This window comes from Manis javanica, chromosome 2 (assembly GCF_040802235.1).
Source record: "Manis javanica isolate MJ-LG chromosome 2, MJ_LKY, whole genome shotgun sequence".
Lineage (NCBI taxonomy): Eukaryota > Metazoa > Chordata > Mammalia > Pholidota > Manidae > Manis > Manis javanica.
The window spans coordinates 12,996,773-13,021,645 of record NC_133157.1 but is presented as its reverse complement, the minus strand read 5'-3'; the positions used below and the strand labels follow the sequence as shown (position 1 = coordinate 13,021,645).

Genomic DNA, 24,873 nt, shown 5'->3' with positions numbered 1-24,873 from the left:
TTAGTTTATCATCATAATTGAAAATCTTTTGCTATGGTCCAGAAATCAATGAGTGGAGAAAACAATATGTGGGTAGCAATACCATGTGATATTATGCGATCTCTAAAAAACAATGCTTTGAAAGATAGTTAATAAAATGGAAAATCAAGTGAGAAAATCAGACACAAAATTGCACATAGACTATGATCTCAACTACGGATCTTATATATCCACACTACTGAACAAATATGGTGGCTTCTCAAAAAATCTCAAGCATAGAATTACTATGTGATCCAGGAATCCTATTTCTGGGTATATACCAAGACGAATTGAAAGCAGGGACTTGAAGAGATATATATACACCTAGGTCCAAGCAGCATCATTCAAAATAGCCAAAAAAGTAGACACCACTCAAATGTCCACTGATGAATGAATGGGGAAAAAAATGTGGTATGTGCATAACGATCAGTATTATTCATCCTTCAAAAGGAATGAAATTCTGACACATGCTTCAACATGAATAAATCTTGTAAACATTATGCTAATTGAAATAAGCCAGACACAAAAGGACAAATATTGTATGGGCATGGGAAATGGGAAGTTATTGCTTAATAGGTACACAGTTTCTGTTCAGGAAGATGGAAAAGTTCTAGAGACAGATGGTGGTGACAGTTGCACAACAATGTTAATGTACTGCTACTGAACTGTCACTCAGAAAGTGTAGATGGTGAATTTTATGTTATATATATATATACTTTACCACACACGCACACACACACACACACACACAAAGTATTGGCCTGAACTAGATTCACGTGGTAATCATGGAGAATCTGTGGCAGAGTGATCACTTAATACTTTCTACTTCTCTGCATTTTTCAAATGTTCTACAATGAGAATATATTACTTTTAAAACCAGACAAAAAGCCACTTAATTAAATAAATCTGGTGATGTTCTGACACTTTGTAAAATGCATTGTTGCCTTTTAGGTAAATGTAAGCAATACTTTCTGTACTTAATTAGTAAAAGGAGCCAAGCTCAAGGATGCTGTCTAAAGTATACACCAAGCTGCTCAAAATAACTGACAGGCAGAGGGATCCTCCTTGCTAAGGCTAGTTGTTCTCGTCTCTATTTAAATAAATTTCAAATAAAAACAGAACCCACATGAAGCCTCTAGTGACTCCCAAGAAGCTGTCTGCTTGGAAAAGTTCAAATGCAAACTTTAGAAAGAAAAGTACAGAGAAGTGGGAACATTCAATGTTTTTTCAGGACATTAACTCACTGCAGCTGGGAAAGTGACTGTGTCAGGGAATTTCTATCCCTTCAGCTTCTGGAAAACGTTCTTGTGTAGAATGAACTAAGAATCTAGAAGAGGCCCACCATTTGCATTTGCTGCAAATCCATTTCCCCCAACATCCCTACCCCCTAGGTAAATGTTGAACAGATATTTAAAGAATATTGGTTTGAAGGGCAGCCAGTGTGTCTGCCTGCCAGGGTGCCCTCCAGTCAAGGCCACATGGGGCCACCTTTCCTGGCTCCTGCACCCTCTGCTCAAGTGGCTCAAGGGCCGACAGACCAGAAGGAAGGCCCTGGATGAGGAGGCTGGGGCTGCCCACAGAATGGCCCTGCACTGGCTATGTGGCCTCAGGCAGGGTCCTTTGGGGCTCTGGCATCCTTACCTAACAAATGGGAAGAAGGGCACCCACCTTGAGGGTCATGAGGGTTAAATGGCACCACCTGAGTAAATCGTCTATTGAGATGTTGGACACATAGCAGATGCTCGCAAGCTTCTGCGCCTTTACTTCCTAGGAGTTTACTGTTCAAGATTCTTGGTGGGCTTTTGGAGAGTGGTGGATCACAGGATTACAGACCAACAGGACCCTTCAGACCTGGGCAGGGATGGCCCTGGAATAGGCAGGGAGGGGGAGCCCGCAGCCCCACTGTCCTGGTATGGCTCCCACACCAACTGGCAAGCATGAAGCCCCTGCACAGGGTGTCTGTGGGAAATCCGTGGAGCAGGAAGGTGAACTCCATTTTACAGATGAACAAACAGGCTCAGAGGCTCTTATTCAAGGTCACGCAGTTAGGAAATAGCTAGTTTTAGGGTTTTCTAAAACTCCCTTGGCATGAGGTAGAGGGGGGTTTTTAGTTATTTACCTCCTGCCTCTTTCCTTTAGAGAGGGGCTTGGTATGGGGGAGAAGGAAGATTCTTTGAGGTACTACACTGGATAGGTTTCTGATCTCTGGGCTTAGGTTTTCTCATCTATAAAATGAGGCACTTCCTGCCGCAAGACCTTTGCACATGCTCTTCCCTCTGCCTGGGACGCATTTCCCCAGCCCCTCACGCTCATTGCCCTCCTCCTTGTCTCTCAGGCTTCAGCTACCGTGCCACCTCCTACGGGAACTCTTCCCCTTATTGCTCTTCTTCTCCTTCATAGCACCCTGTTCTCCTTTTACGGCTCCGACTGCTATCAGGGCTGTTTACCACAAGCCTCCCTGCTTGGTGGAAACTCCTCAATCAGCATCTGGCAGAGTGGTGCATTCAGTGGCAATTGTATGTTGATTCAAAAAGGGGGTTCTCCTCAGAGCCCTGTCAGTGGCCAGCTCTAGGATTTAAAGAAAATACCCTCTTCTCCCCTCACCCCCAGCCCCGCCCACCTCCACCCCATTCTATTTCTCATCTATGACTGAAGCACCTACTAGATTTCTGCCAGCTCATGTAGTCTATGATTTTATCATCTAAAAACACACCTAACCCAAGCCAAAAACCATTGTGATTCCAGCATGCTATGTGAACTAGGGCAGGTGCTTACACTCTCAGGGTCTCCATTTCCCAATTTGCAAAAAGAAGCATGTAGGCACAACCTTCTAGGCTTTTTCCACTTCCAACCATTGTAATTCCAGTAAGGAAGGCTCCGCCCTCATCTTGCCCTTCACCAGGAGCTTTACCCAGTGCAGACATACAAACAGGAAACATGACATCCAGGAGCGCATGAGCAGGCTGATGGGAGAACACAGGGCTTCTGAACTTCCCTGCTAAAGCCAGGATTCCATGCCCAAGACCATTACCAAACAGGGTGGCAGGGTGGGTAGAGGGCCTCCCCTGCCTCCCACCCTGGGTCCCCACCCTGGCATATCCTCAGGGGGCCTACGCGGTTAACAGGTCCTACCTTGTAGCTGTTGCTCAGACGCTAGACCGAAGGTGGTAAAACCCCAGGACAAAGCAGAAGGTGCAGTAAAGGACTCCTGGGCTCCAGCCCAGGCCCTGTGACCTCAGGGAAGCCCCCACCCCTCTCTGGGCCTGGGTTTGCCCGGGGGTTGAGTGCCCAGGGGTTGAGCATTGAATGCTCACTCTGATGTTTCCTTTCAGAAGGCAATGTGGTGTCCTGAGGAAGGGCACCATCTCCTTGCCTGTGCCTGAGTCCCAAATTTCTCCCTTACCAGGTGGCCCTGGGGAATTTCTTCACCTTTCTGTGCCTTAGCTTCCCCATTTGTAAAACTGGGGTTTCTGGAAGACAAAAATGCAGGGCTCCTGTAAAGTTCCAAGAACAGCATCTGGAGTGAGTGAATGCTAGGTGATAGTGAGCTAGTACCATTTTATTATTACTCTGGTGTTTGGGTGAGGACACCAAGTTTGCCCATCTGTAGATGGGGCCAACAGAGCCCCAAGAGACCCTAGTAGCCCTGCAGACCCCGTCCAAGCCTCAGCCGTCAGAGAAAGCAAATCTGAATCTCAGTTTGAGCCAAGCATGGCAGGCAGAGGGGACTGTAAGAAAAGGCAGGAAATTCTGTGATGCTGCCCCAAAGCAGACAGATGTGGGGCTGGTGCTGCCCCAGGTGGCCAGTCCCCAGAAAGGCCCTGGCTGTGCCCAGATGCAGCAGCAGAGGGAGGCCCCGCCTGTCCCCAGCTTGCCCTGGAGAGGAGAGCAATGAGATGCCACAGCAGCTGCTGGGCCTGGGTTACTCTCTGTTCTTACCTCTGCCCTCAACCTTGTGGGTCAAGAGGAGGCTGGACTCAGTCATCTCAGCCCTGAGAAGAACAGAGAATGGATAACTTCATCCGGCAGCACTGTTGGCCTCTTACCTCTGGGGACACAGAGATGTGGGTGACGCCACCTCCCCCTCACAGCAAAGGGCCAGAACCCCGCAAGGCCTCCGTGTCCTCACTGGCAAAGGGATGTCACTCAGACCCTCGCTTCTGCCATGCTGCTGGAATGAAGGGAGCCTCGGGGAGTGGCCTGCAGAGGGGGGCTGCCTGTCCCTCCATGAGGAGGCAGAGAAATGAGTGATTCATTTTTACTGTATTTTACCAAAGTATCAGTCCTCAGAGAAATCGAAAAAAAGCAAGAAAGGACTGGGCCTCTGCTGCTCTGTCCTAAGACGTAAAGCACGCTGCAGGAGAGGCCAGGGTCAGCGTTCTCATTTGGCTCCAGGCGGCTGTGTGTCAGGGTGCAGTTGTGGGTGCCTATCTTGCTGGAATGACTCGTCTAGGCAGGCCTCCCTTCTTGACAGAGAGCATTTCACCCAGCAGCAAATGCCACAGGCCCTGAAATATCTACTGCCGCTGAATGGGCAGGGCTTGGCCCTCCCTCAGCACTACCCAGAAGGCTGGGCTGGGGCCAGTCGGGAGCTCAGAGGAAGCCATTTTGATCTCAGTGCTAAAACGGCTCTGCACAGAGGAAAAAAATCCAACCGACAGTCCTATGAATCAGTGCACGAGCTCCTCCTGCCCTGGAAATGCTCAGTTGAGCATCTGTGTTTGGCCACGTATGTGGAAGGGATGTCTTTATCAGTATAGCGGAAGAGAATCTCCATGATCTCTGCTCGAGCTCTTTTCTTTTACAGATGAAGAAAGAAGCTCAAGGAAAAAATGTGAATTATAGCAGAGGCAGGATTTGAACCCTCCCAGGCTCCATGCCTTCCCTCCAGTCAGTCAGTCCACGGTTGTTGAGGGCCTGCGATGCCAGCAGGCAGCGTTCTAAGCACTGGGGAGTCAGCGCTGAATCAGGCAAGTGCTCTGTCCTCACAGAGCTCACATTCTAGTTTTGAGTTATTTTATTACACAAATAAAATTAATCATGATAATTAAAAACTAACTAAGGACATAATCTCAGGTGGCACAAAGGGTTATAAAGCAAATAAAAGGTGTGGCAAGTCAGAGAATGACTCGGGGGAAGGACAAAGCTGCTGTGTGGGGATGACCTCTGGGGGTCCTCAGGGACCACCCAGGCCAGTGGCAAGCTGGAGGTGGCTCACACTGTTAATAGGGCCAGCTGTTAAAAGTTCAGGAATTTGGCAAGCACACCACTGAACACAGCCATTATTCAAAATTAAATTATATAAACTTACAGTTAAATGAATTATATTATGAACAAAGGTGATCATCAGAACTCACCACTTCCTAATTGTTTTCCTACCCTTGTGGTGATGTACAGTTATTGCGTCTAGACATAGTGGAACATATTATATAAGGGCTATGCTCCCAGTTCCTCAAGTGGTAGCTTGAAACTGGTCACGGTGGAAATAGTTATACTATGTAAATAGGAATGTACCACATATCAGGGCTTTCATGTTTCAAAGAGCTGGTGGTCATGAAACATTGACCAGCACACCATGGCCTCCGGCTCTAACCCGGGCTCTGTGTTGGGGGAGTCTGTTCTTCCAGCCAGAGGGTGTGGTGGTACAGCCCAGCTCTCCTGGGGATGCGGGCAGGGTCTGTGCCTCCAGCCATCTGGACGTGAACTGTTCTCTGCCTTCTTTAAGGCTTCCACAGTGACGAGGTGCGTCTGGGATCTCTAAACAGATCTGTTTTTGCAAAAGAACCTCTCCCTTCAACAATATTTATCAAGGGTCTGTCAGATGGTGATTATTTCAGTTACTTATTTTTGATAAGTGAAATCCTATGGTAAGCATCTTGAGGAGGTAAACTTTTAAAGGAACCTAGCAGAGAATCTATTTGTACAAACGTGTATGGTTAAGTTCCTCTAGATTTTCCTGGGTCGGGTTTCCTTTCTTCGAGGATGTAACCGTTGTCTGATAATACCCAAATGAAGTTACTATTACTTCTACTACTCCTAATGATAACAATAGCTGCCATATCAGATACTAGACACTTATATTATCTCTTCAATCCACACCAACCCATTTAACACATAAGAATGTTGGGGTCCAGAGATTCAGTAACTTCAAATACTAATTCTCCCTTTCTTTGCACAGGTCTAACATATGAAAATAGAATTTGCTATACAAAATACCATTCTGTAGGCAACCAGAGATTTAGTCGGCCAGGAGCAAAGCCAGATCAGCCCCTGCTCTCTGGGAGCCATGCCCCTCTTTAAGAAAACCCTGCCCCTGATTTTGAGAAGTGTCTTGGCTTTCCCCACAGATACCAGGCAAGTTCTCCTGGGGAACAGCTGGCCAACCACTTGAGGACTCATGGTTTCCCTGAGGGAGGAGAAAGGAGGGCAGCTTCTCCTTTGCACACAGACACTGCCACCCCCGTCGTCACCCTTCTGGGCAGCCAGCCCACTGTCCTAGCTAGCTCCCTCCTCTGCGCCCCTCAGCCACCAAGGCCTTCTGGATTCTGGAACAGCTGGGGGATATCAGGGAGACTGGTTCCCATGGCCTCCTCTCTCTGCCTGAAGCACACTTCCCCCTTCACCTTCTAACTCCTGCAGGGCTCAGTTTAAACGTCACTTCCTCAGGGAAGCCCTCCCTGACCACTTCCCATGTGACATCCACACTGCACTTCTCATTCAAGGCTGTTGCTGTGCAACTGGTGGTTTAATGACTGTCTCCCGAGCTAAATTCTACCCTCCACACGGGCAGGGATTGTGTCTCTGTTCACTGCGACATCTCAGGTGTCTAGCAGGTATTGAGCACACAGCAGGTGCTTGGGAAATTCTGAATGTTTTAATAAATGAGTGAATGAATTTTTTTTTTGAGTGAATGAATTACGTTGGCTCGGGGAATGTTCAATGAATATCTGGTTCAAAGCATAAGTCTCTGGAACAGGTGCATCTTCTAGAACCACAGTTCCTTGGGTCTGTCTGAACTGGCAAGTGGGGGCTGAAAACTTGGGGTCCCTCTAGGCACAGCAGCTGCCTCTCCCTTTTAGGTTTTTGTTTGAATGTTCATTTCTTGTCAGTTTGGACTCGTTTAATAGCAGGTGTTGCTCAGAGAGAAGTTTGCTAGATCACAGCCTTATGCCATTCTGCTGACAGGGAAACTGAGGCTCCGACAGCTGGCAGCACCAGCATTAGGTAAGGGAGAGACCAGCTCACCATCAGCCCACAGCTCTTTTTAGTCCCACGCCTAAGTGTTTAAGGCAAGGCTCCTAAAGACAAGAACACCCAGGCTGGGATGGAATTAAATACTTTTGTTAAAATCTAATCACAAGACCCGGCCTCTCTCTCCCCAGCCTCTTCCAGCTGCTGCTTTTCCCTCTGTCTGCCTGATTTCTGGCCAAGCAGTGCCAGGCAGGAGCCCTCTCCCGGGCTGGCATCGACCGGAGCCCTAGCACCCTCCACCTTCAGAAGCCTTCTTCACACCCTGCCCACATGCCACTGCTGGGAGAGTGGGCTTTGGAGGCAGGACTGAGCTCTCATGCTTCAGGTCTGCCACTTCACTCATGAGAGACATTGGCCAAAACATTAAAACTCTAAGCCTCAGTTCCCCCACATGAAAAACGGGGGAATCGTTCCTAATTTGCCAATCCCATAGGGCTTTGTGAGGCTCAAGTGAGATGGATATATGATCTTACTTTTCAAACCATCAACTTCTGTAGAGAACTCTAATACTAATAATCTATAATTATTTTTCTGTTTCCCCCAGAGTCCCACTGTCAACCCCCAGCCAGCCAATCTCTCCCAGGGCCCATTCTCTATACCCAGCCTGTCCACACCATTAATCTCTTAACCACATGCCCCAAGCAGCCCTTTTCCTCCAGTTTCCCAGACGAGCTCTCTCTGGGATCTCCTCCTTCAACTCATCTCTCTCACTCCGTGAGTCAGGACCTGGTCCAAGTGGCAGCTCCATGCTTTTTCCTGCCACTCACATCTGCCAAGCACACATGGCTTCAGAGAGAAGTCACAGGAAGTCCATATCTACCACTCGGCTATCTTGTGAATTCTTGTGTGGGGCTCCAGGGCACAAAAGTGTGAGCAGAAACAAGGGATCCCCACCCTGCTGCCATCACCACCTCTCCTCTGTGAGACTATTTTTGGCAATAAAAATTAGCATAATGGCTGATGGACCACAAGTCCTGGCAGCTCTGCAGTGGGGTCTGTGGCCTCCTCACTGGGTTTGGACAAGCTGAGTAGATCAGCTCTTTGGCTGGAGATTTAAATGACATACTTTGATTTCCTCTTTTAGGACTGAAAGGACTTTTAGAAATAATTCTGGGTTCAGTATACTAATGATGACCCCTCTGCCTTCAGTACATGGACCAAATGCATTTAAGTCTTTGGCTTCCCAAACTACCCCACGTGGCCTTCCTTCCTCGGCAGCAAAGGGAAAACTGCTGTCAGCAGACCTCTCGCTCGGCCCGGGCTGAGCGGGGAGGTGCTCTGCCCCAGGACTGGCAGCCATTAAGGATGCATACTTAGGCAGTGGGCCTCCAAAGGCCATACTTAACCACCAGAGTGGGTCAAGTAACAAGTAGGTCAAGTAAAGTGGTCAAGAGCCACGTGCCCTCTGGCCCAGTAGCTCACAGTCATGGAGGAAGAGATGATGGCATGCAACAGAATGTATTGGGTGTGCACTGAGGCCACCAGGCTCCAGGAGGCGGGGGAGGAGTGCCATTCCCGGGAGGCAAGATGAAGAGATCACAGTTTGATAATTAAGCCGGGTCTTGAAGGATGAGTAGGAGTCTGCAGGTGGATTTGGGGAGAAGGTGGGGAAGGCATTCAAAGTGGAGGGAGCAGCCTGGGAAAAAGCCCAGAGACATAAAACCAGGAGAGGGTTTCAGGAATGCAGTGGTTTCCTGAGGCTGGAGCAGAATTTCTAAGGCTTGGGGTAGTTGTGGTGAAGCAAAGTTCAGACAGAAGCTTATCCAGGGCCTTGGATGTTGCTTAAAGGAATAAATATGTGCCTTATCCTGAGAGCAGAGGGGAGCCTGGGAAAGACAGGAAAACCCAATCAGCTTCATTCTGGAAAGTAGCCTTGGGCTGCAGTGACGAGATGTGTTGGAGGACACAAGGCAGAGCTGAGAAGAGGGCGGGCACAGCAGCGGGGTCTGGGCTAGAGAGGGTGCACCTTGCCCAAGCAGGAGCAGAGCAGGTGGAGGTCAAAGGACTATCTGGGTAGTCAGCAGAGGTAGGATTGACTGGTGGGGTGGGAGAGGCAGGTGGATGGCCTCCAGACAGAGAAACCATGTGTGCAAAGGTGTAGAGACTTGAATGGGCATTGCCATGCTTGATGAAAGAGGACCAAAGAGGAGGCGAAGTGATGGGGGTTAGTTTGGAGAGATAAAGATAAGTGGGCATCTGTATCAGGGAGTTATTAACAAATACATATGGTCATTTTGATTATTGTGCTCCAGTATCATTCCCTGCCAGCAAAAATGGCAGAGCATACACCTCTGTTTGATTGACTTTGAACTTGGTCTTATGGCTGGCTTTGACCAATGGAGTATGGGTAAAACTGACAGTACGCCAGTTCAGAGTGGAGGCATCGCATCACCTCTTTCTCCTCCAGTTCTCACTGTGAAATGACAAGTACAGATAGAAGCAGCTCCTTCAGCCTGGGTCCTGGAATAAGAAGACACACGGAGCAGATCTGGCTGGCTGGCACTTGGAGAAGAGCCATGACACCACGCAGCCGCAACTACCCTCAGCTGCCATGGAACTAAATCCATGATCTCCACCACCATGCCCCCACAACCTGAAGCATCCCTCTTCACATATTCTCTCAGCTAGTGGCGCCACAATCACCTAGTCACCCATAACGGAAAGCCAGTGGGAGAAAACGAATTCTGTTCCGGACTTGAGTTTGCGGTACCTTTGACACACCCAAGAAGGGATGCCCAAGGGGCAGCTAAATATGTGAGTTGGGGGGCAGAACAGAGATCTGAATTGGAGATAAAGATGACTGCTATAGAGGTAACATTTAAAGCCACAAGCATGGATGAACTTGCTCACTTTATAAAGTACCAGGTCTTTAAATCTCAGCTGATACATAGTGAGATTTCCCGACCAAGAAAGTCCTCAGACTAAGGTCACAATTGCAACCCCCATTCGGTTCCTTTCCTCCGGAGTCATGGCCCATAGTGGCCTCCACACCATCATCTTACTTCATGTTCAGCCCTCTGCTCATGCTGTCTTCTCCAACAACTCTTAAAATATCTTTATAAAAATAGAACATATAAGATAAACCACTACCCAGTCACTAAAACACCAAATAGTGTCAAAGATGTGGAATAATCACAAGTCTTGTATGTTGCTGTGGGAATATAAAATGATATATCCTGTAGCCCAACAATTTCACACCTAGGTGAAAACAAATGTCCACAAAAGAATTCTACAAGAAGTAATAGCCCAAATTGGAAGTAACCCAAATGTTCAACAGAAAAATAACCAAGCAGAAGGTGGTATGCCCATACAATGAAATACTATTCAGCAATAAAGAAGAACAAACTACTCATATGCAACAACATAGATGAATTTAAAAATCACCAAGTCCAGTGAAATGAGCCAGACATGAAAGAGACACACAGTATGATTCCATTTATGTGAAGTCCAAGAGTAGGCATAAATGGTGATAAAATCCAAAACTGGCTACCTGGAACAATAGATGGAAACTTGATCAGATGATGCAAATATTTTTATCTCATTTTGGGTGGTGACACAGGTATAAAGAGCTGTTAAAACTTGTTTGAACTGAACACTTAAGAATTATGGAATTTCTTGCATGTAAATTACACATTAGTTAAACATTAGAAAAAAAATTTAAGTATCTATAAAATAAACATCAAAATAGAAAGAAAGTACAGGGTAGAAAACACTCTCATTTCAAATACAGTTCTATTTGTACTATGAATACCCCTATAGGAATGCCAAGCCTCCACTTACTGCCGCCCACCCTTTCAGCAGTTCTCCCTCACCCTTGCCCTTATCTTAATGACATCAGCCCATTAGCCATTTTCTAGCCATCATGAGAGATGATGTAATGAGAAGAACACAGCCTTACAGCCAGAGTTGCATTCAACTCCCAACTGTAATTTAAGAGCTGAGTGCCCATGAAGGAGTTTCTTGGCCTCTCTGAACCTTCATTTTCTCAACTATGAAATGGGTGACTGGTTGATGACACCTATCCTACACCGTTGGGCTGGGCTAAGAAAGGGACTCTGCTCTGGCCAGTTCTTGGGGAACCTAATTCTTTTGGACCTCAGCCGGTGAAACCAATTTGCATGTGAAGGTCCCACTAAAGGCCCAGAAAAATCTCAAGATGACACACAGGAAGGTAAGAGGGCAGGACAGCAGTTCTGGAGTTCGGGTTGGGTGAGTTGATGCTAAGGGAGAAGTGACTATTCAGAAAGGTGCTCCTGGTCTGTGACTCAGGAGATATGTCCCCTGCAATGTGTGGCCACTGGAGAATCATGCCCAACTCACTTGGCATGCCTCTTGACTTGTTTCCACACCAGCAACAACCAAATCAGACTGGATCTGAGGAATCTGATATCAAAAACAGCCTCTGGGGGTTCCCAGTATTTGAGAGGGAAAGGCAGACTTGAACTGTTGTATTTAAAGGAAGAAGGGAGGACTCAGAGCCCTGTCCCCTGGGCTCCTCTCCCAAACATGCTAGCCCTTGAGCCAGCATCCTGGGCCTCCCAGGGGCACAGTTTGAAATCTCCTGGACCAGGTAAACCCTAGGGACTCCTTCAGCTCTTACTCAGTCATTGGGCACCTGTTACTTGCAACAATAACTGGGATCTGCACCTGCCTCCCATCTGGTAAGAGAGGCAAGGTACACCCAGAAATACCTCCCAACAAGGTAGACAGGCTTGCTTAGTACAGCCCAAGGAGCCCAGAAGTGCACCAGAATTACATCTCCCCACCCCAGCGCACCCGCAGCACACACAGGCCGAGAGCCCCTGGCCCTCAGCACTTCCTCACTTGGGGCAGTGTACTGTTTGGGGGTGCAGAAGCCAAGGCTCTGCCTGGGGAAGTGTCTCCCAGCTGAGAAGCCACAAGGCCTGGACCCCCTGCATCTCTTGCCTCCTGAGGCTCACCTATTTCCCGGTAAACGAAGGAGGCATGGGGCCTGCTCAGGAGCCAGGAGGGCAAACGACAAGCCAAGACGCAGGGCAGCCTCGGCTCCTTCCTGGACACCCTGCAAGCCTCTCTCCTTCTCCGGGGCGCGGGAAGATTGGGAAATCTAAAGTCGCTCTGCCTTCTCTACTCCCTCGCTGACAATTTTTTCCACTTTACTGTTTCTTGGACTCCTTTCAAGAGTTTGTGCAATCACGCTGTTTAGATGTGTTTTTTTTTTTGCCATTTTCGAACGCGCGGTGGCGTTCCTTTCGAGTGGGAGCGGGGTGGCGTGAAGTTGAAGGGACCCATTCGCCTCCCATCACCCCGATGCGGCGGGCCCTTTTGCTGCCAAAGTTAGCACGCTTGAAACTTTCCCACGCCGGGTGTTTGGCTTGGTCCTGCGCTCTGAGCCCTGTGACCTCCGCTCTGCGCCCCTGCCCTCGGAGCTTCACGAACCCCTCCCAGTCCCTCCCAGCCTCCTCTTCCCAGAAGCATCCTCTTCCCACCTTGCTCTGTCCCACAGGCGGGGGCAGGTCCCTCACTCCTTTGGGGAGTCCCTGGGGCTGGGAGCTGGGGTCCTAGCCAGTGCCCCTTGAATTCCCTCTCGCCCGCCCCCCACGGGGAGACCTCGGCCGGCAGTCCCTCAGGCCGGAGTCTGGGAGGCTGGGCAGAGGCAACGACAGGGACAGCGGCTGGGTCAGACTGAGGCGCAGAGGCAGAGACAAGAACAAAAGCCGGGACCCAGGCAGGGCGGACACAGCGCAGGGCCGGAGCGGCGGCCCGCTCCTCTCCCCCCAGCCGCTCCCGCCCCCCGCCCGCAGCGCCCGTGCCGCGCCCCGCTCGCGGCCTCCGGGGACTCGGCGGCGCCCCGCGGGACCCACCTGATCCGCAGAACCCGCCTGGCTGCCCCGGCCCGAGGCGCCCTCGGCCGCTGGAGCCGCGGCCGCAGCGCCTCCCCGGAGCCCGGCGGGGCGTGCCGGGCGGGCTGTGCCGCCTGCGCTGCCGCCGGGCGCTCCTCCGGGCGGGGGCGCGGGAGCCGGCGAGCGCTCGGCACCGTCAGCGCGCGCCCCGCTCTGCGACGCCCGCGGCTGTGTGTGCCGCGCGGGGCCCGCCCCGGACACAGCCGGCTGGGGGGCCGGCCGCACGGGGACATGAGCGCGGGTGCGTGTGTGTTGTCTGGCGGCCGGGAGGCGGGGGGGGGGGGTGTCTGTTTCATTTTCGCTCAGGCAGAAAAAAGCCTGAAAGCAGCAAAAAAGAAAAGAAAATCCCTGGTGAGGGCGGCGGGGCCTCTGTGCTATCTTGGGCCTGCACGTGCGGGGGAGGGGGACCGGGATTGTGCGAGGACGGGGTGGGGTCGGGAACCCTGCACCGCAGGGAGGGGCCCGGGGGGACTGGCGCACCGCCAAACGCTGGAAGCCGAGAGCCTGGGAGGTCGGATCCCCCGTTTGTTTCCTGCGGAAGGAAGAGCGCCGGTGTAGACAGCGACAGTCCGGCGGGCGCGAGCGCCTCTCGCCGGAGCCCCCACTCCCGAGCTGCGGAAACGCGGCCCGGTCACTGGGCGCCGAGGGAGGGTCCTGCCCGTGCTTGTTCACACACTGGGTGGTGTCCAAGCCCAGAGATTCTCACACACCGCATTCTCTAATAGAATTATTTAGAAGAGAACCACCACCACCACCACCAAAAAAAAATCTATTTCAGAGTTTACGCTCCTGTGCGCAGGGTGACAGCGGCTCACTCCTGGCAAGTTGTGGGTACACCGGACTGCCCCGCCTCAGCTTGTCCTACGCTGGGAACTCACCTCACTCCCACCCTTAGGCTCAGGGCTATCCATTTTGCCGGTGGAAATTTCAGTTTTTGCTGTGGGTCTGGCCGTTTTTGTGTTTTGTTTTGAGAGGAGCCGCGGAGTTCTCAAAATCTAACCAGCGTGTTTACGGACTATCTGAGCTGTAAAACACCTTAGATGACCTTGCCAGCGTCACTGGCCATTGAATGGCAATCTCAAAGACTAAGAAATTTGCTTCTTAAATATTTTCCTGCGTTGGAACTGTAATCTGACACCACGAAGTGGCACAGAACGTGACCCTGATGTGTAATTTTTATTGTTTTATGCTCATGGAAAAAGAACAGAGGTTTGATTGACTGCTCAAAGGATGCGTGGAGCTGCAGGCAGGCCAGTGATGTTTTGGAGCTTTGGAGACAGGAATTTCCTGATGGGGCCACTGGAATAAAGTGGCCCACACAACAGCACAGGGATGAGGAGTTCCGTGGCAATCAGCACAATGAACCCTTTGCTAGAACATAAATTGTGCCATTATTGTATTGCAGTGAACACACTAGTACTAGTTCATTAGTAGTGAAAAGCTCAGTAAATACACAATGAGCAATGTTATCCTAAGTGCATTACTTCCCATTTTTCATTATTGCATTTCAGAGCGCTGACCCATCAAACTGGATTATAAACGAGTTTTGTTTTAGGGAAACAATGACAGTTAACTCTGATGGTGGCTAAAATGATGGCTCGTCATGATCAAAATCAAAAGATGATGACACAGGAAACATAGAACATGTAAAAACATTAATTACTCTGCCACCGTTAAACCCGAGGTCAGCGGTTTGATTTCGCCAACTCATCATCACATTAATATAATGTTCATTTGAATTTTACTGGCATGGTGGTGGTGAGTGTATTTTCTTAGAAGATTTGTTTTGGTTTTATGGCTGGTTTATAGAGCTCTGAGCATGAGATGAGGCATTCATGCTTAATTTTAGGGTGATAACTATTTTAGTAACAAGAAGATAAAGGAAACTAAGTCTCTGTGGGTCTGAAAGTTTGTGTGTTTTGTTTTAGAAGAGTCATAGTTCTCAGAACCTAACTAGAAAATTCTACTGACTGAATGTCTCAGCTGGAAAACACCTTAAAGATCATATAGGCTGGGTTTGGGGTCAGGAGTTCTAGGTTTAAGGCTTCAAATGAGTCATTCTTCCCCTCTGAGACTCATTTACCTCATATACAAAATGGGGATAAGATGACTAATGGAGGAGGTAGAACCCAGTTGAGGAAACAGTGAGTAAAAGGGCTTTGGATCCGAGGGAGCGTCACAGAAGTGTGATAGGCTGAGCGTTTATGGAGAAGGCCAGGTAGAACTAAGAGCTACATAGGTAGCTCTGACTGCTTACCAGGCTTTGCTGCAAGCACTTCCCACATACCTAAGGCCACCCTGGCCCAGGAGGAAGGCCGAGGCCCAGGCAAGTTCAGTGACTTTGTTCACCATCTCTCTAGGTCTGGCCAAAATGCTCCAGGGTCAGACCTTCCTCCCTGTGCCTCCTTCATCCTTTCAACAAATAGTTATGGGGACCCTACCATGTGTCAGCCGTTCTTCAGCTGAGGACAGCGAGGCAAATAAACATCAAAGCCCTGGAGCAGTCTGCAGCCCAGTCATTAAAGCAGACCTCCCCAATAAGTGGTTCCAGGACCAAGTGGTCAGGGCTCAGAGGGAGAGGTACAGGGTGCAGAGGACCTGAGACCAGAAGGAGGAGGAGGTGAAGAGGTGACAGTGACCCAGGCAGAGTCATGTGCAACAGTCTGGAGGTGAGAGGAAAAAGCCCTGTGTGTGTGCTGGGAAGCTGCTCCTAAAATTCACGTGGAAGAGCAAAGGGCCAAATTGAACTAAGGCAGGTTTGACAGAGGAGGGAGGGGAGTTGGACACTTACTCAACCAGACGCCAAGACGTACCACAAATCTCTCACAATGCCTGCAGTGTAGTGCTGGTGCCAGGAGGGATTATTCAGCCAATAGAGCAGAGTCAGGGGCCTCAAATGAGACCCCACATGTGTGGAAATTCAGGGTCTGCCAGAGGTGGGACTTTAGATCAGCGGGGGAAAGAATAGACCATTCAGAAAGTATTGCTGGGCTCAAAAGAATTGAAAACAGGTATGCAAACAGCTTGTACAGGAATGCTCACAGCATCACAATTACAAAAAAGTGGGAACAACCCAAACGTCGTCAACTGATGAGTGGATAAACAAAATGTGGTACATCCATACAGTGGAACATTATTCACAAAAAAAGAAATTAAATCCTGGTACCTGCTACACCATGGGTGAAACTTGGAAATGTTACACTAAGGGAAAGAAGCCAGACACAGAAGATCATAATCTTGTATGGTTTGATTTATATGAAATACCCCAAATAGGCAAATTCATAGAAACAGAAAGCAGCTAAGTGGTTGTCAGGGGCTGGCGGAGGGAGAGTGGGAGGGATTACTTGTGCGTACACGGTCGCCTTTTGAGTTGGTGAATGAGGCTCTGGAACTAGATAGTGGTGATGGCCATACAACACTGAATGTACTAAATGCCCCTGAACTATGCACGTAAAATGGCTTAACCATTTGAAATGTAAATTTTATATTCTATGAATTTTACCACAGTTTAAAAACATCTCTCTGCACAATTAGCTATCTAGCTATCCATGCAAATAGTAAAATAAAATTAGATTCCTAACACACACACACACTATATATATACTCATATATATACTCAGAATAGGTATGGGTTGATTTAAACACACACACAGCGCTGACCACGAAGGAAACCATGGATAAATTTGACCACATTAAGATGTAAAACATACAGGAAGGATGCCACAACACATTAATGGACAAACCAGAGACTGAAAGAAGACGTCTGCAACCTAGGTAACTAACAAAGGATTGGTATGCAGCATATATAAGGAACTCCTGCAAGTAAACAGGAGAAGACAGATATGCTTCCATGTTCACACCTGACTCAAGTCCTGGATGAAGTGTCACTGGGTCAGGGTCCTGGTATGTCCCCTTCATGGCACTTTCCTAACTGTACAGATCAGTGGTCACATCTATCCTGTCACATTGCACCCTCAGCACATACCTGGCACACAAGAAACATGCAGTGGAAATGTGTTGACCGAATGGGGAAATGGGTGCAGAGGTGGAAGGACACATGAAGAGACCCCTTATATGCCTGCCTCATCTACACGGCAAGCTAGCCTCCGTCCTCCAATTCTCCTTCTCTCTTCACAAGGGCTCTTCTTCCTGAGATTCTCCTTGTCAGAAATACTGATAGGAGGTGATCTCTGGAAGGCAGGGTCTGGAACGTGAATCCAGAAGATTCTCGGCAGGAAAATTGCCTCCTTGAGGTCAGGATGGGGAAGAGAAATGTCAACACAGGTGCTGGGGGGAGGACCAGGGTCCCCTGAGTTTAATGAACCCTTCCCACAGAAATACCAGATCAAGAAAATGGGAAATTTCTACAGAACCGCAGAAGCATAGGGCCCTGGAGCTCTGGAGATGGCCAGTACAGCCCCTCAATTTACAGATTAGGAAATGAGACTCAGATGGGGAAGGGACTGCCTCCAAACCACGAACTAGGAATTTTCAGAGCTGGGTTTCTTTCCCAACTCTCAGCCCCAGACAAGTGAAGGAGCTCCGAGGCTCAGAGGGGAAGGCGTTTTAAAGTAGGTGCTGGAAGTGGTCAAGTTAGGAAACATGAGAAAGAGCCGAGCCATTTGTTAGAAGAGAAAAAAAAAAAAGAAAGAGCTGAGCCTCAGAGGAACTGGGGATGTGGTGAGAACACCTGGGAGGAAGCGGCAGGTAGGTGGAGGAGCTCGCCTGCAGAGGCACAGAGGACAGACGTCTAAGGCAAGGCCCCGCAGGACTGCACTGGGCAGTCTGCCGGGTTCCAGGGCCCAGCTGGAGTCATAGCAGGGACACTTGGAAATGAGGACCAGAGATTCTCGCTTTATCCGTGCCCTAGAAGGGAGCCTCTGCAGGGTCCCCAGGAAGGGGGGTTGGCACCGTGGAGATGTGTGTGGAAGCACTGCTCGCACTCAGTCCCTGCTGAGAAATGAAGACACAAAGGAAAAAAGGAAGGCAGAGAGGGAGGGAGGGAGAGCCGGGAAGGAAGGAAGGCGGAAAGGAAAGAGGGAGGGGAAAAAAGGCTCCTGCCTTGGGACTGGCATCAGACCATCGCTTTCCTTCCAGCTTGATAATAAATAAGATGGGAGGAACTGACAGGCTGGGGAGGCAGGAGGCTGACTTGGCTCACTGGGGGCCCATCAACTTCTCTGTCCTTTATTGAACCAGAGAGATGCCCTTAAAACTCATCATTTCCAGGGGAAGAAATATCCTTTTTCTTTTTTTACTTGGTTTTGTATTTGGAAGCTATTTGTTTGCTAATGATATTAAATCCCACCTCTGACACTTACATATATCTAATTTTAAAAGGCAGAAGCTGGGGGAAAAGCCAAGCATTTTAACGCTCTTGGGTTCATTTTTTTAAAAACCATCAACACTCCCAAAGTATTCTACCAGATGAAATAAAATTATATGTATGCAACCAAAACTTATAAAGCTACATTCCACCAGTTTCAAAAGTTGTGTTTCTCCCAACCTTTAAATGAGGCCATAGAGATAAACCACGTGAGTGAAGGAGAGGGGGTGAAGGAGAAACTTTCACGAAATCCTTTTATGCTTTTGGATTGCTGTTCCATGAGAATGTCTTGTCTAGTTTTAAATTAAGTCCATAAAAGAAACAGAACTGAAAAAGGAATGTACTGGGTCTCCTCACGAGTTCATATGTTATCTTCTAGAAAATAGAAATCAGATCTGTAGTAGAACAAGCCCAGTATCAGCTTGATCTCAGATTCTGCCCCTGCAATACCACAAGCTATGGAAAAATCACAGCCTCTCTGAGCCTCAGTTACATTATCTATAAAATAGGGATAATTATCTCTACCTCCCAGGGGTTTATAAAGATAAAAAATGAGATAATGTGTATGTTGTTGCAAGAGAGGCTCTAAAAATACAATAAGGCACCAAATAAAAAGGAGCTCTTATCAATTTTCTAGAGAGTCTTTGAATTCTTCACTTACTAAACCCTTCAGGAATGGGGTCCCCCTACCCATCATGCTGTTCCCCCTGCATCTGATTAGCAAGTCTTCATCCTGAAGATCTCAGCGTCCTGGTTTCTCACCTCCTACCACTTTTCCCTGCCCCCTGGGCTCCAGCCACACTCTCAAAGCACAAGACATGTCAAGCACAGCCTAACTCTGTACCTGCTTTTCCCTCTGCCTGGGATGTTCCCACCACCCACAGCCACTTCTCTGCTTATTATAAGCATGTACTTCTTAGGTATTTTTTTATTAAAAACAAAACTCAAAACCTTTAAATAAGATATCCCATTAAAATCTGTCTCTGCTGGTCCTGGCTTATGATCTATGGGGCTGTCAGAAGAGCATGTGCTGGGGCCTGGCTTTTGTTTTGTTTTGCTTTGTGACCCTGTTGGGAGGTCCCTGCTTAGGGGCTGTGTGCCCAGGTCTGTGTGTCCCCCACTAGGCAGCCCCATGGTCCCCTCAGTGAGTCACCTTCTGTTTCCATCCATGGTGCCCCCAGGCACACACCCCTGGCTCCACAGAGGTATCCCACATGAAAGCCCCCGTGTCTCCCCATTTCTGGAGGCAGTAGTCACGTCCTGGAGGACCCCAGCGTTACCAGTGACAGCCCCAGTAAAGTGAGAAAGTCCTGAATTCTGACAAAGCAGGGCCTCCATCTGGGCTCGGCCATTCCTAGCTGGGGTTTTGGACAAGATGCTGCTCTTCTCAGAACTTCGGTCTCTTTATTTGTATAACAAGGACTCCTACCTCATAGGATCCAGTGAGATAACCTATGTGGGGCACCTGGCAGCATGTGACATTTATGATGATTATCAGGACACCAGGGAATGAGCCCGAAATGGTGGGATTGAACTGGAAGGAGCAATTTGGAAGGAAGATGCAGGGGGTGGATAGACGTCTCAAACCATAGTAGATGTGGGTGACAATTAGCTTCTGGTACCTGCCCATCCAGTCCTGTGTTCCCTTTGCACAGAAGGTAGGGGCCAACCTCCATTTTGAATGCTCACCATGACAGCTGGTCTCCCCAACGCTGTACATTGCATGGGCTGGTGACCCTGGACAGAACTGAATTGCTGCCTTGATCACAGATCATTTCTACAGAACATCAGTGTTTTATCCATCCTAGAGCTGAGTATAATTGATTTTTTTTCTCTGTCAAGTGGGCATAATTGATGTAAAATACTTATTGAACACTTACTAAATGCCAGCCCCTATGCCTGGAATACAAATACACATGCCCCGTGTACCATGGGTGGGCAGTCTGCATGTTGACAGCGCTGTGACCTCTTTCCGCAGGTCATCAGTGTCTGGCCCTGCCCTCAGCTAAAAGCGGCCAAGTTGATCCAAACAAAAGGAAAAATGCAGGAACAATGCAAGGGGAAAAAGAAATGCAAGCCCACAAACTTTTCAGGTTGAATTTTTTATAAATATCTCACAGCCTTTTAGACACCCATTCCCTGAGAAAGACAGGAGACAGAAGAAGAGGAAAGTGGTCTCAAAGGGGAAGAGAGAGCAGGGAAGGGAGAAAGGTGCAGGAAGGGGTAGCCGGAAGAGGCCAGAGGCCAGATCGCTTTAGAAACAATGCCTTCTCTTTGTTGTCTTTGCTTCGTGAGGAAGCAGATTGGGTGTGTGGTCAACTCCATTTCAATAAAGCTGGGAAGGAAACCTGAGTCTATGTCTAGAGGGCAGTTGTGTGTATCTGTTGTCTACGTGTGTGAGTGTGCGTGGATGTGTCTGTCTTTGTGACTGTGTATGTGCTGAAGCATGCATCTATGTGCATGTTTGAATGTGTGTCTGTACGCCTATATGTTCGTGTATCTGCATGCCTCAGCAGTGCCTGGCACTTACTATAATGAATAAGTAGAGAGAGCACGGGTGGATGACTGCGTCTATACAATTATGCTCGTAAGTTCATCTTAATGGGCCTGTCTGTGTCCGTGGTAGGGGCGAGGCCTGGATGCATGTTGGTGGTGTCTGGATGTGTGTTGTGAGTGTGTTTCCTCACACACAGATGTGGGTGCACTTGAAGGGAGGATGCGTGTTTCAGTTTGTGCAGCTGCATGCCTGAGTGTGAGGGTGTGGCTGCTTGTGAGCATTTGTGAGCTTGTCTGTGAGGGAGGCCCATGAGCATGCCTCTTGGTGTGTGTGGTGAGTGTGTGCATGTGTGCACACAAGTGTGCCTGAACACCTGTGTGTGGAGGGATGCTGGCAGCTCCGGGTTTGTTTTCCTCTTCCCCAGCCAGGAAATGCCTGTGGTTTGTACGGTTGGTCAGTTCTCCTTTCACTTCAATAGGGGCAAAAAGGGCCCCTGACAGCCTCTTAGCAGTTCTTACCCACCAGGTTATTTCTGCTTCCTGTGTGGGAACCAGAAGGGGCGACTTTGTAAGAGCTCAGCTGAAGCTGGTTCATATGCTGTGAACCTGAGGGTCTGGTGGAAACACCATGCTCTGGCTTCAAGGAGGGAGCCTCTGTTCTACCCTCTCCTAAGGTACTCCCAGATCCCCTGCTGGATGACAGGCAAGGCCCTTCCGAACCAGGTGAGTTCAGCACCTGCAGCAAGAATGAATAGAGCAATTAAAGAAGACAGCAATGAATGAAAATCTATCCCATGCTCATGGATAAGAAGAATTAGTACAGTCAAAATGGCCATCCTGCTCAAAGCAATTTACAGATTCAATGCAATCCCTATCAAAATACCAACAGCATTCTTCAATGAACTAAAACAAATAATTCTAAAACTCGTATGGAACCATAAAAGACTCCAAATAGCCAAAGCAATCCTGAGAAGGAAGAACAAAGCTGGGGGGACTATGCTTCCTGACTTCAAGCTCTACTATAAAGCTATAGTAATCAATACAATTTGGTCCTGGCACAAGAACAGACCCATAGATCAATGGAACAGAATAGATAAACCAGATATGAACCCACATATATATGGTCAATTAATATATCATAAAGAAGCCATGGATATACAATGAGGAAAAGAGCCTCTTCAATAACTGGTGTTGTGAAAACTGGACAACTACATGTAAGAGAATGAAACTGGATTATTGTCTAACTCCATACACAAAAGTAAACTTGAAATGGAACGAAGACCTGAATGTAAGTCATGAAACCATAAAACTCTTAGAAGAAAACATAGGCAAAACTCTCTTGAATATAAGCATGAGCAATTTTTTCCTGGACACATCTCCTCGGGTAAGGGAAACAAAATAAAAAATGAACAAGTGGGACTACATCAAACTAAAAAGCTTCTGTACGGCAAAAGACACACTCAGCAGAACAAAAAGACATCCCACAGTATGGGAGAATATATTCATAAATGACTCATCTGATAAAGGGTTAACATACAAAATATATAAAGAACTCATACTCCTCAACACCCAAAAAACAAATAACCCGATAAAAAAAATGGGCTGAGGACCTGAACAGACACTTCTCCAAAGAAGAAATACAAATAGCCAACAGGCAGACGAAAGATGTTCCACATAGTTAATCATCAGGGGAATGAAAATTAAAACCACAATAAGATATCACCTAACACCAGGTAAGATGGCCACTATCCAAAAGACAAGAAATAAAAATTGCTGGCAAGGATGCAGAGAAGTGGGAGCCCTTTTACACTGTTGGTGGGAATGTAAGTTGGAACAACTATTGTGGAAAGCACTGTGGAGGTTCCTTAAAAAACTAAGAATAGAAATACCATTTGACCCAATAATTCCACTCCTAGGAATTTACCCAAAGAAAACTTAAAAAGACATATGCACCCCTATGATTATTGCTGTACTATTTGCAATAGCCAAGATATGGAAGCAACCAAAATGTCAATCAGTAGATGAATGGATAAAAAAGATGTGATACATATACACAATAGAATGTTATTCAGTCATAAAAAGAAAATAAATCCTCCCATTTGCAACAACATGGATGGACCTAGAGGGTATTATGCTCAGTGAAATAAGCCAGGTGGAGAAAGACAAGTACCAAATGACTTCACTTATTTGTGGAGCACAAGAAAAAAGCAAACAGAAGGAACAAAATAGCAGTAGACTCATAGATACGGAGAAGGGCCTAGTGATTACCAGGAGGGAGGGGTTGGGGTGGGAGAAGGGTGGAGGTGTTAAAGGGGCACAATAATTCACAATCACCAAAGAAGTTGGTCGTGAGGATGGTAGTACAGCACGGAGAATACAGCCAATGATTCTTTAAGATCTTACTATGTTGATAAATAGTAACCGCCCCAGAGGAGGTGAGGATTTAATAATATGGTTAACTGTTGAGCCACTGTGTTGTATATCTGACAGTATAAGATTGTATATCCATGATACTTAAATTAAAAAAAAAAGAATGGACAGAGCAAGATATTTGTTGGCAGACAACCTGGGTTCAAATCCTGCTCGTACCCTTGAGGGAGCTGGGAGGCTCTGTATAAGTTGTTGCAATTCTCAGCCTCCACTTCCTCCCTGGCAAACTGGGATGCCCACCATCAAGACTGACCCCTGTCGGTTCCCATCTTAACTGAGACCATGAATATGTGTAGTGGACCCCTGCCCAGATCTCCTTCACCCCAGCTGGTCCACCTATCTCCAGCCTCTGTGAGTTTAGGCTTCTCAGGTCACAGCTGCCCCCTTCTCATCCTCAGCCAAATGGAAGCTGTTTGCCCAATAGGTCATACCCCCACTTCATTGCATTTTCTCCATCCTTCTATCTTCTTGGGATCAAAGGATACATCTGGAACACTCACCTCATGCCTAATGCCTCTCTAGACATATGTTCCCTCCAGGCAAACATCCAGTTGTATTTGAATACTCCACACTGATGGAGGGCTCACTCCCTCCAAAAACACATCTACTTTTAGCAGTGAAACTATTCATCTCTTTTTGTTCATTCAGCAAATATGTTTAAGCACCCACTGCATGCCAGGCCTTACACTTACCACTGGAGAAGCAATGGTGAGCAAAAGTTAGCACAGCCCACCCTAACAGAGCTCACAGAAGGGCTGAGAGATTAACAAGGAGAAAAACTGCAGAAATAAAAGTTGCAGCTATGAACCATGAAAGGTGTTATGAGAGGGCTCCTGGGTGCCCCTGAGGGCTCTTGGTGGGGAAATGAGGGAGTTAGGGAAGGCTTTCCTGAGGGCATGATGGCTAAGCTGGCTTCTCAAGGACAAGTAGAAACAAGGGGTGAAGAGAGGGGAAAGTGAAGAGAAGCAGGTAACAGCATGTGCAAAGTCCTGTGGTGGGCAGGATAAAAGAAGGGCCCACATGTGGTTTGAAAAGGAAGCCAGTGAAAGGGGTCAGAAGCCAGGCAGGGAGAGACCAGGGTGGGATACAGCTGGGGAAGGGGAAGGGGCCCAGACTTACGTTAACAGGAGAGCAGTGGAGGCTGAGGGTTTTAAGCAGGGACTTCTTCATTCAGATCACCGGAGTCTCACTTCCAATTCTTATCACAACCTGGTTGCAACATTCCCTCTCCTGCCAGGATTCCTCTGCTTGCTCCAGCAGGCCTCTTGCACGCTCCCCTCGCTACCCCAGAATGACTCAGACTGCAGGCATTTTAAGATCTCGAAAAGACACATATAGGAATGACTGTTGGTGTCACAAGCCGCATCAGTGAGCAGGGTCTCATCAACAGCCTGAACGTGACCAAGGTGGCAGAGGGCCTTGGGAACAGAACAGCAAGTTTCCACGAGTCAAGAGAACCCAGCTGAGAAG

The 24,873-nt window shown here is 48.2% G+C and overlaps 1 protein-coding gene across 11 annotated transcripts in view; it reads right to left on the bottom strand.

Moving 5' to 3' along the window:
* The window catches only part of GGTA1 (glycoprotein alpha-galactosyltransferase 1 (inactive)), a 70,746-nt gene extending 46,202 nt beyond the window's left edge, over positions 1-24,544 (bottom strand). For 2 of the 11 annotated variants that reach the window (XM_073225335.1, XM_073225353.1), the window contains exon 1: positions 24,523-24,541. The gene's annotated coding sequence lies outside the window, so the exon portion shown is untranslated. Of the gene's footprint in view, positions 1-12,209; positions 13,019-13,112; positions 13,398-24,522 lie in introns of those variants that run through there. The other 9 variants (XM_073225329.1, XM_073225321.1, XM_073225310.1 and 6 more) reach the window with 9 other exon arrangements.
* Between the last annotated feature and the right edge of the window lie 329 nt (positions 24,545-24,873).